Here is a 15101-nt window from a genome sequence, read left to right on the forward strand (position 1 = left end):
ACAAATTTTTACCTAGATATTGTCTAGTATCGAAATTGTATTGAATAAATTCTTTTTCACAAACCGGAGAATGTTTCTTTGTAATCTCAACTTTGATCAGTTATTTCAAAGAAGCAACATCACGATCGATACGATATTACGATTGCTATAAACCAAATTTGCCAAATATTAATCTTATTTTAAACTTATATTTATGGGAAAATATCACGAATCTAAGCCAGTAATTTGAAAAGCGAAGTTGACGGGATTACAAAAGACACAAATAGAATGACTTCAAATAAGACGAAGAAACCTTCTACTTAAAATTAGACAGATAGTTTCTTTAATTAATCATTCTATTCAATATCAACTTTTTACTTTCATAACTCATTTATACATTATTTGAACAATTCTTTCGTTACCTCTAAGTTGACAATATTCTTCGGGAATATTCCGTAAAAATTATACTGTATTGTAATCGACTATTGCATTAATTGGAAACCTCAAGAATTACAATTTGCCTCCATTAAAATGAAAAATTTTCGTTACGTAGTGAACAAACGGCGCCGATAATCGGTCTCTGACGTCATTAGGACATATTTCAATAGACGGAGATAGTCCTTCTTACGCATCACATTGCAACGCGTATTATTGAAATTAGTTTTTTTCGTCAAAAAATTTTCACCGATTTGATATATCGAGAACGAGTCGTGGACTGACTCGCGATCAAAGACTGATGAGAATCCGCACGTGTTACCGGTAATCGGATAAACCGAGCGAGGCTGAGCAGGGACTCGAACGAAAAAAGGTCTCGGTCATTTCTAGGTACATTTTCTTCATTTTCGTTTTCTTCTTTTTCGGCAAACGGGGAAATTGGTGGAAGCACCGACTCGGCCGACCCTGCGGTTTTCTACGCGGGTCACAAACTCCAACTAAACCCGCAGCGAACGAACACCATACGTTCTCTTTCTCGTTTACCCGCGTTCCACGCCGCTTCGGGGATGAAGGAAGGGGCGCAAGGATCCGGCCGGCTCATAGCGAGCGCCGAGTGGAGGTATCACCTAAAAGAAACAGTCTTCTGCACCTTTTGACCCGACATACCAGCTTTCTCTCCTATGGCCGCCTAGCCTCCGAAGAATACGGCCATAAATACCGACTACCTCCCGTTTCGGACCCGCGGAGAAGAGGATCGAAGAGGACCGCCTTACATCCGCCGAGAGATCAGACCGCGAGCGGTTTCCGGGTCGTATGTCATTTTTTCCGGAATATTTTTACTTCGGCAAATACGCTTTTATTCTGGAGATCAGTGAAAGAGCGAGGTAGTTTTACGCGTGGTTTTTTCTTCGCTTTAAAGTGTTTTTTTCTTCTTTTTTTTTTTGCTACACATCTTGTTCGCGACAAACAACCAGTACATGATGCAATATTTCGATAGTCGAATAGTTTTCAGGAATTTTTTACCACCAGACTCATTTCAATCACTTTATTTGAGCGGGGCTGGAGTTCAGAATTTTGAAAGACCCGGAAACGCTTGATTCCGATTTGTTTGGTGGTGAAACTTGACGTTGATAAATCAAACTTTTATGAAAAAACAAAGTTTTGAATGGTCGGAAACCTGACGGATCAAAGTTCCGAAATGCAGGATTCCGTAAATTGAAATATACTCGCACAGCGTAGTTTACTCATAAATAATGGTTATAAAAAATCAGACAAACCGTAAATCCGAATGACCAAGATTTCAAATGTAAAATATCGAAAATCCAAAACAAAGAAATATCAAAGTAGTGAAATTTCACCCAGACAGAAATTCACAGAATTGAAAATCTTCGAGCATTCGGAATTTCGTTGGTTCTGATTTTTTCATTTTACCCTTTCGGAACTTTGCAATGTCGGAATTTTGGACCATTCGGAACTTTGATGTTACGTCTAAGTATAATTTTTTTTATTTTACCTTTCATTAACAAAAAATTCGGAATTTGTTGGTTTCGAAAGTGCTTAAATTCGGAATTTCAACCCCGTCTCACTTTATTTATATCAGAGGACTCCCCTAATTTAAGTGTTTCATACTTTGGTCGTTGTGAATAAAGATACGTTTGAAAACTTTAATCATTCGAAAAACAAAAATAATCCGATTTATAATATGGTTCACCGTCAATTTTACACAACAAGAGGTATAAAAATGAAAAATTAGTAGTGAATTTGAATCGAGAAAAGTTGATATCCGTAAAAAAGAAATCGTCTCGCTACTAGAGGATGTCATTATTTTGTATTTCCTTTTATGGGACATGAAATTTGGCAGTTCGCGACGAAAAATTTCAACAGAAGAAATTTTAACCTAAATGTACAGAAAATTCCAAGTTCCCATTATGTTATATTAGATTAATAACGTAGAGTGACATCAAGAAACTGGAACGATGTAAAAAGACAATGCGATTGCAGATGTCGCCGAAGATTTCTTTCTCCATTTTCTTATCTCAAAGTACCAACTCGTGTTACGCAATCACATTCAGGTGCCTCGTTAACTGTCGTAATTCTCCGTTCAAGAATAATTGTCTCGGCAGAATTGAAAAGTGAAGGAACGAAAGCTTCGATATATAAATGCAGTCGCCTCGCAGTGGATAGATTTCTTCATCCATTCATTTATTTACTAATTTCCCACGAGAGAGAAGTTTCGATTTTCACATTGCGAGCTCTTCATTTTCCATTAATCTTTATCGCCTCATCAGCATAAATTTTCTTATCTTTTTTCTTGAGTTAAAATTAGATGAAACTCTGAAAGAATTGAACAAACGAATATATACCGACTGCTATATTTTTAATGTATTCAAAACGATCGAAACAGTGCTGGATAAGTTATTCATAGGGTGAAATTAGCTGGATAATTGCTTTGTTTTTTCAACTTAGTTGGGAAATTTTTCACTTTTCGTAATTTTGTGCTACGTATATTCACTGAGTCAGTACAATCGAAGCTAGGAATTGATTTTTTCTTCAAATATTACAACTCTAATTGAAAATAATTCAAAATTTTAGTAAAATTGTAATTCTGATGTGTGCATGGATTGAATTTTCGGAATTGTGGTCTGAAAGGTGTTTCAAACATACCTGGACGTGTTTGATTTGAACAGAATTATAATTCGTAACCGCAGATAATTTTTTACACCTGACTGTTACCAGTGAGAATTTGAAATTCTGCCACATGCGATGTCTACGATATTTTGAATCAGTAAACCGTCTGAAAGTTCGGTAGGAAAGTAAATTCTTGATTATATTACGTGAAAAAAATTAAACGATTTTTAGTCCATATTTTAAGATCACGGGAATTGTTTCAATGATATTAAAATTCAATAAATTGTCTTTACCACCTTTTTCCGTACCTACGAAAGATACAGAGAAAAATGCAGTGGCTCTATTTTCGAGACGTATAAGAAATAAAAATTGACCCCGTAACCCGAACGTGAAGGAAGAAAATTGTTCAATGCGACGACCGATGTGGAGCAGACAGATAAAAATGAGGAAAGTGATTAAAATAACAACTCTCGTTTAAATATCCCGGCGTGGATCGATTATGCGGCTATACGTCGCATTGTGGGAGTCGAGACTCGAAACCGGAGGGACAACCGCATTTTGAAAGTATGAAAACGGCAGACGGGCGGGTTATCGGCGAACCTGGCGGCTCGTGTAATTGAATGGCTTTTAATTAAAAGTTCGGTTTCTTCGTTTTATCGCTCCCTTCCCTTTCCATCGTTCCCTCCGGTTCTGCACGCGGTGATATTGCGTGTCCGTACCACGCGATAACGAATCGGCCGGTAAAAGACAAAAGGCAGAAGACGAGAGAGGAGCGAGAAGCGAGGAGAGAAGAGAGAAGAGAGAGGAGGAACGAGAATGGAGGACCAATTCGCACCCTGTCGCCAACTCTAATCGCGAGGATAGACCTTGCGCCTGGCATCGGGCAGGTTCGCTGAAAAAAGTTGGAAATAAAGTAATTTGCTTCTTGTTCGCTGGCGAGGCTGCCGGGAAAAAGTTACCGATGAGAATTAGCCTCCGCGCCAATATATCGAGGCCTGCTATGTTGTTTTTTTGTTACTTTTTTTCTTGTTTTTTTGGTTTTTCTAACCTATAGCAAAACATTTCGTTCGAAGGTAAAAATTGTGCGTCCTGCACAGTCACCGTAACTTGGCTGTGGAAACACATTTTGAGAAAAAAGACCCATCGATTTTGAAGGCTAAACAGTGCAGGGGAGGGGCTGGATTGTGATCGTTCAATTACGAATTGTAGATTACAAATATAGTTTTGAATAGTTTAGAATTGAGATTTAAGGGATGGGGTTGAAATTCCGAATTCGAAAAGTTCCGAAAGCGCTAAATTCAATTGTATTTAATAAACAATTTTTATAATCTACCGAAAGCGTAATCAGCTTTTATGTGATATACTTCTGTAATCGCAATTTGAAATGGTTTGAAATAATAGGGAAGAATTGGAAAATTCTTCAATATCAAAATGGCAACAAAAAAAAAAAAAAGAAGCATCTTTCCATCTTATGCTTTCCATTTTTTGACGTTTATCAATATATAGCAATATGAAACATCCCATTATGTACACAGGATGGCGGAGTAAACACCAATAATTGCATAGGATCCGGATATCTTCTGTATAAATATCCGCCTTATCTATCAGATATTGAATGTTCTTTTCTAATTAGATTAAGCGTTTTTGAAGAGATAATTGAAAAATTGTTAAATTAATCTCAGTCAACTGATTATCAGTGTTTTTTTTTTTTTTTTTTTTTTATATCGAAGTACTTATAAGACTTGTTATAAACGTTGAAAGTATTGTACCGTAAGGAACTTTCATTTTTCTACATCTTCACATACCGAGCTTTGTTCATTCGGAATGCAGGCTGTTCTGAAAATACTTTTTCAGATGAAAGAGCGTCTGGTTTGGAATGAAGTTTCATGAAAACAGTTATTCTACCGGTTGATTTATCAAAATTCGCATCTTAAAAATGTCGGGCCTTCGTCAGCCGACTTTTTACGCTTTCTGGATTTTGACCCCCGTCCGACGATCGCGAAAATGTTGAAAAACAGCGAAAGCACAATGAGAAAAATTTCATTTGTCATAGTAAACTAGAAAAATTGAGTAAAACAGGTATCGTTAGAAAAAATTGTTTGAAACTTGAAATTTCTCTCAGTGTAACAAACACCACATTTCGCTGGTACTGCGATACGAATTGCGACAAGAGAATATCCTCCGCGGTTATGATAAGAGGACAGTTACAGCCTAGCCGATGCGGAGGGTGGTGGTGCAGCTGGTTTCGAGTCCCGCGGCGTAGCCGGCGAGACAAGGTTTCGGCTGGTAAGCCGGGCGATCTGCGCTGGCGCGTTGCGTGGGCGGATGGATGGACGTGGGGTTGGAACCCGGCCCCTTTCCCCGAGGCCTCAGTCACCGGGTCGACCTGCAAGCAGCGGGTCTACCGCGCCTATAAAACTGCATCGCATATACGCGGACGTGGATTTTTTTTTCAGCCACCGCTATTCGCATCCCCTCGAGCCATTCCACGCCGTGAGTGAAAACTGCTAATTCCCCGTCTCGAGCCGCCTGGTCAGTAAGATCGTTGATCGCGAATCGGTCCCCGATCATGATACTGTTTACATCCCACCATCTGGCCATAATCGCAGCCCCCGCACCTTTTGACGCTCTCGAAGAGAGCGTGGCGGCTCGATGAATCGAGATCTGTGACTTTTGGACGAATTTTCACTACGGGAAAATTCCGCGCCTGCGGTTATTCGATTTATTGTGAAACTGATCGAGGCTCTTTCTCCGCAACGATGAGAAGACCGTTTTGCTGCGAGGATTGGTGAAGGGATTGTTTTTCGTTTGCTTATTACTGTGCGCGCGTGTTTGTGCTTTTGTGTTGGTTTTTTCTTCTTCTTCTTCTTCTTTTTATTTTACCACCGCCATCGGGGTGGGTTTGATGGTTTGTTGTGAGAATACGTGCGGGAACCGCGCGGCCAGCCGCTGTTGTGTTTAATTACGCTGTGCAGATACTTGGACGAGTTGTGCGGAGTCATTCTGCAGTCAGTCGGTCGGTTGTGTTAGTCGTTCCCTAGATTCGGGATTATGCGGGGACAACATTGTGCCACAGTGTCGGTATAGTGACGTTAATTAGGCTTTCGGGTAAATTAATCACGCTCTTTTTCAACCCGATGATGTCGATCGATGAAGTATAATTAAAACACTATTATTCCCTTCCCCTATATTATTCATATTTCGTCAACCCTGCGACCCCGGAAGCAAAGGACCATGGATATTTATTGGAAACGCTAATTCTGAGGTTAGTATACTCTACGTACGCTCTATACGTCATACGATGTACGCATCAATCTACTTTGCCATGTTACACGCTAATATCCTGTAGAGTACCCTGAAATCTGATGCAATTTGCTAACAAATTTACGGACGCGATCCAGCCTGCAGCTTTTGGCGTCGATGCGCAGTTCATTGGATTAGGAGCAGTGCTTTCAATGCGTACAGTAACGTTCGTTGATAGGTTTCCAGTGGCTTAAAATTTTTTTTGGAATCAAAACTGGTACGAGTCTGTTTTCTAACCGAATTTCATGTCCCAATGACCGGTGACGAAAGTGACAGGAGAAACTAACGATACGTTGATCATTAAAACGTGAACACGTTAAATTTCTCTGTAAAGAAAATTCGTTTCAGGTTTGGTTGAAAGAAAATAGTGAGTCACAAATAGCGAGTAGCACAATTTTCGCATTCTTCCTCGAGTGAAATAGAAACACAGAGACCCAAAAAGAGACATCCGTTTATAATTGTGAGAAATGTTTTCAACCACATTTTTGAGATTTTTTTTCTTTTTTTTCCTTTTTGAATTCTTGTTCGTTCCATCCTTTTTAGCGTTTCGCGCGTTCTCTTTTCCGAAAGTGAAACGGGGACATGAAAGTATGTGCGTGGAGCAAGCCCAGGGGCTTTTAAAATAATTTCTCTCTATCCGCGTTCCATCCTAGCGACTCGCATCACTATTTTATGTACACACAACACGACTGTTTCTGCACTTAACAGTCATACACTTGAAAAACCGCCGTGCAAACGGATGTAAAATCCATCGTGCCAGGTGTTACTTCGCATCCGTTTCCGCGAAGAAGAAACAAGGAGATGAAATTCCGTCTATTGATTGGAAAGTTTGCTCATTCCGACTTTTTGAGATTCTTGAGATATTCAATGAGGATTTTCGCCTCGTGTAATGATAGCCGGCGGCATGGTAATTTGTTCTTGAAAGAATTGGACTCTCGGTGATATTAAGGAATATGCGACGACTCGATCATTCGAGCCATGATCGGTAATTATGATCAATCCGTTGTGGACAAGTGTCCGATCAGTGAGGAGATTGTTACAGAGTCCAATGTCTATCAACGCTGGGTTAATCAACAGACTATCATAGAGCCGAGAATAGTGTTTTTAGGAACTTATTGTTGATCGTTATTGCACAGAGTGTGGAAGAGATTGAATTATCACAGGAACTATTCTCTAAAATAAAATTTATTTTGCGAACTATTGGAAGATTGAAGAATTTCATCATTTTTCAGATGGCGCGCGTACTGAACTAAATCGACAATTATCCAGACCGCATTTTACTAGATCTGATGACGGTCGTCTTGTTGAAAAGTATTCGGTTTAAATAAAGAGAAGAACAACGAAACGTACTTGGCAAATTACGTTCGGGATATTCGGAATATCAAAGTCGAATTTTCAAGCTGGGACAATTTTTGACATCCAGAAGTTACGGATTCATGAATATTGCTGAATTTTACCTCAAATTGGCGGTGCGCGTCCGGCTGTCAGATTTGTTCGCGTATTCCCTCGAGATGGAAGAATTGGCGACAGGTTGATGCGAGTTTCCATTATTACCATACCGTTTCACCTTTTTTTACCTTCCGTATTTTTATTATTCGCGTACCTCACGCTGTCACCGCGAAGCGATAGGCGGAGAGACTATTGATTTCTGATTTTCTGGCAATTAGGTGAGCATCGAAACGCGATCGTTCTCGGCAATGGGTTGCTGTCAGGCAAGCTGTTGCTTCAAATGATACGCGGCATATTAAAGATTCCGGCTTTGTGAGGCGAACAAAGGCGTCGGGGGTTTCGTTTTTCCGATTTTCTTTGCCATCATTGTTGTTATTTTTAATTCTCTTTTCTGTTCCTCTCGTACTCGCTTCTGCCCAGCGATCCGACTGCTTCCTTATCTCGATCATTGTGAGATTCGATTGCCGATGCTTTTCGCTGGCTCGCTGATCGACCGAACGGAAGATACTTAAACTCCAAAGACTAATTGTCTCGGCGAACAATATGACGCGGCGTTACGTATCGGCTGTATATCGATCCAGGAAACGTCGAATAATGGAGAAGCGAAAACGGGAAAGAGACGCGAGCGAAATAAGAAAATAGAAAGGCTGAAAAAGAAACGACCGTATCGACTCCTCTTGCACACCCGGCCATCGAATCGATTTCATGCCCAGCTCGAGTCACAAAGACACCTCTTCACCATCGCAGGGTAATTTCTCATTCCTCAGGTGAGTCGTGAGGGAGACAAAACTCGATGGTTGTCGTCTCGTTAGACGAACCAACGCAATCGTGTATTCCCTAGGATTTGTTGTTTTCTTTTTCAACGTCCAGGATCGAATCGCTCTGATCAAGGCACCTATCCCGGAGAAAAGCAACGAGGTCAGAGGGTGAAAAATTGGATACAGAGAAGAAAGGGAAGACGAACCAAAAGTAGAAGAAACACAGTTACTCCAGTTCCACTTGATACTCAACTTCGCATCAAATGGCATGGAAACAAGCACATTTGTCAACTGAGAAACGCGTGACGCGGAGTTCGTGGTTTACGCAGCTACTCGAACGCGACGTCGTTTCTTCTTGTGCTTTTTATCCGCCAGCAGGCGAGGAACACGGAAGCACGATTTTTCATCCTCGGTCGTTGGTTGACCACATGCCGGTGAATCGGATCTGTCTCAAATTTCTCCACGATTCCAATTGTCCCGGGCAATTTCACTTCCGCGCATTCTCTTCTTTGAGGTGTCTGTTCGCAAGCACTCGCCTCGGGCAGAACTGGAGCTTCTGGTTGTCGAATCGACGCGTGTGTAATTGACATCGACATCCTGTACCTTCCACTGAGATCCCACCGTGTACCGATCCTCGTTTGATACTAAATTTATGAAATTAATCCGGGTTGAGAACAATCCCCCGCGTCATCGTTGTTCGCGACGCTCTTTCGTGACAAATATTTGGTGCAAACAAGGCACTAAGCTCCAGCGAGATGGCCGTTCGATCCTCGAGCATTATACCAGCTTAAGATCTTTTCTCGTGATTCTAGCGATACGTGTATCGGCCCTTGTAGTAACGAACCTTCGAGCGAGACTTGATCGAAAGTAAGACTCTTTGATGCCGCGCACATAACAGAGGGATCAGTTATGGCCGAACCCTGTGTATGGACGCTAATAGGGTCGCCGATTCCACTCCGAACCATCCTCCACTCAGGACTGACAGGGATATTAGTTATCTACCGTCAATCTTGGCCGGACAATCCCTACCGAAAACAAACCGGAGTGTTTTGATTGAAAACACCGTAATCAGAGGAGGAGGAGGAGAAGCGGTGAAAGAGAGAGTGTACATATATATATACATATTATATATGTATATCAGTGAATAAAGTGCAGAGTTGGCTTGCCAACGTGCTCAACTACCCGTAACATCAAAGTGTACGCCTCAAATATTTACCCAGTAGTGCAAATAATAATACACCCATGCATACGCAAAGTACGATGACTCGCACGCCGAAAGGTTTTACCTCCGATAGTGGAGTTGATCATGTATTGGCGTTAAAATGATCATTGGACGCGATTTTGGCCTCCGCGTACCTTCTTGGTTCGCCCGATGATTCCAGCCAGATGATCAGGAAGGCTGGAGATGGCCGGAAAGAGCGATAAGGAACGAGGGTTGAAACAGTCTGCGAAGGAACGCGAGGGTAAGAGAAGAAAAAGTTAGTGGAAAGTGAAGCGAGGAGACGTGCAGCCGGCGTAGATGCCTGTTAGGAGATAACTTTACCGGTGTATTGAAAAATAATGAAGAGCCACCCCCCGGGTTTGCCTCCACCCAGTTTTTACCCGGGATATCGAACCTCCGCGTTACGTTTCTCCCGCCCCTTTTTCTCTTTCACTCTCGCCCTCTCTCTCTCTCTCTCTCTTTCTCTCTGTGTCTCTTATCTCCCCGTCTCTCCAAGCAGTATCTGCGTAACGTGGCTGCGTGTTGATGACAACTGGGTAATTACTTTTCAAGTAGCACACGTGCAAATGAACAACGCACAACGGGCACAATCGCTCCTCGTGATTCTCTGTCGATATTGTTCCTCCAACCCTGTGATTTCCATGCAATACGCATCTTCTGCCTCTGACCGGTGCAATTACTTTTTGTACTCACAACTACCGTGGAATATATTTTCGGCAATTTACAATTAAATCTCGCCACTCGGTCAGTGCCGGTACATTAAACTAGGATGTTGATTATTTTTCACCGTTCGTTCGTTCGTTCGACTGCCGTTCAACAGACATTTGATCACAAATTGGATGAGGAAATTGTCCGCATCGTCAGGCAGTGGAAACCGCATCTCTGATAAATGTTGGTCATATTTTTCCCGACGGATTCATCTTGTCGCGATTGAAGAATATTACGCTTACGATATTTACAGATTTTTAGGGTAATTTTGTTCATCAGGTATTCAATACACTGAAATCGAAACAATTTCAATACCGTCGATGGGTTTTTCACACCCAAAAAAAGTGGTACACTTAACCTAAATTATTGGAAAATACTTCCGTATGGTTTGGTCATTCGTGACGGATATGAGAATTGGTTTTGGATGTAAGTGACGTGATTCTACGAGGGGACGGAAAAAAATCTTTGAAACAGGTGTCGAGGTCTCACAAACGGATGAACGCGTTGCCGATTTCTTTGTCAACAAAAGCTCGTCGTTGTGAGAAAAGTTTCAGATGACTTTCTTAAAAACAGGATATGCGAGTCAGTAGGAATTCAAGTTAAAAAGCGACTGACATTCGTATGCACACCGTGCTCTCCACACAAAATTACCCTTCCACTTCAATTACTCGAGTAAAATTAATTTTGTGCGTGGTATGAGGGTAAAAGGAAATTAAAAAAATTCTTCGCATACCAACTCAACACCAGGTTTAATTTTCATTCTGAGTGAGAACAGCCTATATGAGCGTACGTATAGTCGTACTAATATGCAGCTAGCCGAACTTCTGTAATCCTGAATTATAATAGAAAAGCGTTTCGCGAAGCTCAATAATTCAGTTATACCTACGTAGTAGTTTTCCCACGAAATATTCCACCAAATGCGTATTTATTTTAGGTCACCTTCTACAAAGTAGACCGATTCGTTTTTCGTTTCGTGTACCTACTAACGACATACCGAATTCAACGACGTTTTTCGCCTCCCAATCGTATTACGTTTAGCCATTTAGGCCACGTTACTACGATTCGTAAACCGATTTGAACGTGAAAATAAAAAAGATTACATTGCGAACGTGTATATAATTACAGGAATCAAACGGTCTATTCCAGAGAAGATTTGCTTCGACCGAGTTCAAGCTGAACGCATACCTGGATAGGTATCTACTTCCTTTGAAGAGCAAGAAGGACGTTGAACAAGTGATCTTAGTAAAGATTTCTCGAGTTTATGTAAAGGATAGACTGGTAGTTGAAAGACTGTCGGATTGAAGGAATCGCGGCGAACATGTCGGAGCAGACTTGCGGCGCTACGTCAATAAATCACCTGTATTATTGAACGTGTATTTCAGTTTGACACACGGCTCGAGGTGGTCTGGCTATGATACGTTATAAGTCACAGCTGGTAGCAGGTTCAGGCGACGTTCCCCTGTAGCTAAGCTTAACTCGGCGCGGGTAATAGTGCCATTAACCGGTTCTGTATCTTAGCAACGAACCTGCGAGGTCCCCTTTATTGCAACCTATGATTGATATTGTAAAGTATATATGCCCCACGCCTGCATCGCGCGTCTATTATATGTCTCAGAGGCGAAACTCAATGCGCGCTAAGGACTCGCGGTGCGTCCTGTAAGGGAAGACCAGTCCTCGCCCCTGGGCATGGATGTCCTCGAGGGTTTGGAGTCCTCGCGCTTTATACCGAACCTCCGAGAAGGTTGACCCTCGAGGTCCCTTCTCTCCACAACTTTACCAACTCTCTGTACCTAAGTTACGAGGTACGTCGCTCAATAAAGAATGTAATATAAAAAGTTTTTGTGCTTTTCGCTTCTTTCTCTCTGGCGTTCTCGGATGGTCATTCCGTCGCTATATCAAGTGGGATTTAAGTGTTTCCCAAATCACTCCGGTTTACAAGAGCATATTGTGTGTGTAAAAATGGGGGTGGAACTTTAGCTGAAATGCGGTTCACGTGTTGAAATAGAAGAAAAATGTTTTTTTTTTTTCTTAGTATGAAGGAAATTAAAACAAGACGCAATAAATAATTGAAAACTGGAATATCGTTGAAATGTTTGTAACGAACCAATACGAAATTATCGTTATTCCTGGACGTGAGACGTTAAAGTCATCAGATAATCAACTACATTATCGAACCTGTTTAGCGACTCAATGTACACGAAGGCAAAGGACTTGAATGTACAGTGATTCTAAAGGGCGCGGAGAAAGCCATTCAAAGATTTGCTCGATTATGTAATTAACGACTGTTTGTTCAGTCGACTAATAAATTAAAGCCGACTGGTGTCATACTTAACATTGTCTGGGTGAGGATTGTTCTCGATCTTTGTTGGTCACCTTCAGGGTCTACCTTTTGTGTGTCTTTGATCAGGAACCGAATGTTCTCTTCTGAATCCGTTTCGACTATCTAAAGAGAGCTTTTCTCAATCAGGTTGAGCATTCACCGTTCGATTCGAGTCAAAGGCGGATTTCAAAATTGATTCAAACTGTCCCACAAGTATCCATCGTATTATTCGTTCAAGACACCAAATGCAATGTATACATCGATTTTTATCCATAAAGAATTCAATATTCTTCTACTAGCTACCATTTACAAATGTGACTTATCGCCTCTTGCCATCCATAATATCCCATCGATTGCAGTAACCTTAAAATAGATGTGGAACGGCGGTAAACTGTACGCACTTTTGTTCGGATGAGTGTGGGCGTAAAAAGGTCGTCTGTAAGAATTTGGTGGGTGATGGTGTCGGTGCGTATAGGGGAAGGGCTGCTTGGGGCTTATACGTGTATTGACCGTTGTGATTTATAGGGAAGCGATGATCGGCTGGAGAATAACTCCTCCGGCAAAAGTTGCCCGACACGAAAGACAATTCCTGTTCCCACCGTTACCGACGTTTCACAATATTTTATTCATTCATTTATTCATTTCCGTCTACTTTTGTCCCGCAATCAGTAGCGTTTTCTGTGAAATTACTCATATCATTTTTTCTTTTTTTCTTTTTTCCCACCTCCTGCACAAATTGGTCTGACAATAACTTCTCTCTACACCACCAATGAAGTTTCAAGCCAACGAAAGTGGAGAAAATAAAAATTAACTATAAACAAACGTACATTGTGCTAAGCTAAATCAAATCTCGTTAGGGAAATATTTCTATTCAAACTCTAACGATCGTTTAATCAGTGAAATCATTGTTAATATAAACAGCTATGATTGATTGCAATGAAATGTAGGAAGTGAATTCGTTGAAAAAAGACAAAATCAGATGTAGCCTTGATTTAGAATGAATGTGCATTTGGCCAGGGAGATGCGAGCAAATCAATTTCAAAAACGTCAGAAATTCGATTGATAAAGTTGGAGAGGCAAAAAAAGTCAGTAAGAAAGACAGAATATTTGGCACGGAGATCTTGTGATCCGTACTCAAATCCCGATAAAGAACTTTTTTCTATTGGTAATTTTTTGTTCTTCATTTCTTTCTCAGTGAAAGTGTTTGATCTTTTTTCTAAATTGATTGATTCGTTTCTTCTAAGCTAATTATACGTACCTATTTTTACTATGACCTCGAAATTTGTGTTTAATTACAAGAAATTTACAGGTATTACAGAAATGAATTGAAAAATGGAAAAGGTTTCAGTCAGGTTTTAGAAATCGAGAAGTGAGTGATGGTTAGGTTAGGTTAGGTAGGCTTAGAATTGAATTGAAAAATGGAAAAGATTGTGGTCAGGTTTTACAAATTGAGAAATGAGTGATGGTTAGGTTAGGTTAGGTTGGAAATAAATTGAAAAATGGAAAAGATCGTGGTCAGGTGTTAAAAATCGAGAAATGAATGAAGGTTAGGCCAGGATAGGTTCAGTTAGGTTATTTAAGACCCAGGTATTATCAGTCAAGAAGTGATCGATAGTTACGGAGAAATCGTTGTTTGCAACAGTATGTAAGTAAAACAAAGATGACAAAAGTTCGAATTTCTCGATTGAACAGCACGCCTCTGGAAGCTGCAGATACCGGACATGCATCCCTACTCGATCATGCGATTAGATCCAATTAAAATCACGAAAAATGAAAACAGCCTGCTACCAGCAGGTAAAAATATCTTAACCCTTTGGTATCACCGCTGACAGAAAAATTTTTATGGACGAAAAAATAGTCTTTATTCATTTGATCCTTGGAGGCTCGTTTTATGCGAATGCTTTGTCGTCGTTCCGAGATCGGGAATGATTCATATTTCGGGAAGACAGGAAGACCATGAGAAAAAAATAGAGTGAACTAGAAGGAGACAGAGGCTTGATGAAATAAGGGATGAGGAGAAAGGAGCATCCGCGAGGTGTCCTTCGTCCCGGTAAAGCTCCACCGGGCAGGCAGGGAAAAAGGCGCGAGCGTCTCTTTGCCCGGCTAGAAATCTTCCCCCCCCCCCCCCCCCCCACCCCCCCTCGGTAATGTTTTCCTCCGGCTTCTATTCCCGTCTCTATGCCGCAAGTTCAGCCGCATCGCGTTCACTCCTCGTGTATATGCCTTTTATCTCCTGGAGGACCGGGAGACCGCCCGGGGATATGGACCTTGCAGCTTATAAGGCATCATTTGATTACCT

The 15101-nt window shown here is 41.1% G+C and overlaps 1 protein-coding gene across 1 annotated transcript in view; it reads left to right on the plus strand.

The window, feature by feature from the left end:
- The first annotated feature begins 5433 nt into the window (after positions 1–5433).
- LOC124304570 (semaphorin-2A) overlaps positions 5434–15101 on the plus strand; it is a 284223-nt gene continuing 274555 nt past the window's right edge. Inside the window, exon 1 of the mRNA XM_046762967.1 lies at positions 5434–6307. The gene's annotated coding sequence lies outside the window, so the exon portion shown is untranslated. The remainder of the gene's footprint in view (positions 6308–15101) is intronic.

This window comes from Neodiprion virginianus, chromosome 5, assembly GCF_021901495.1.
Source record: "Neodiprion virginianus isolate iyNeoVirg1 chromosome 5, iyNeoVirg1.1, whole genome shotgun sequence".
Classification (NCBI taxonomy): domain Eukaryota; kingdom Metazoa; phylum Arthropoda; class Insecta; order Hymenoptera; family Diprionidae; genus Neodiprion; species Neodiprion virginianus.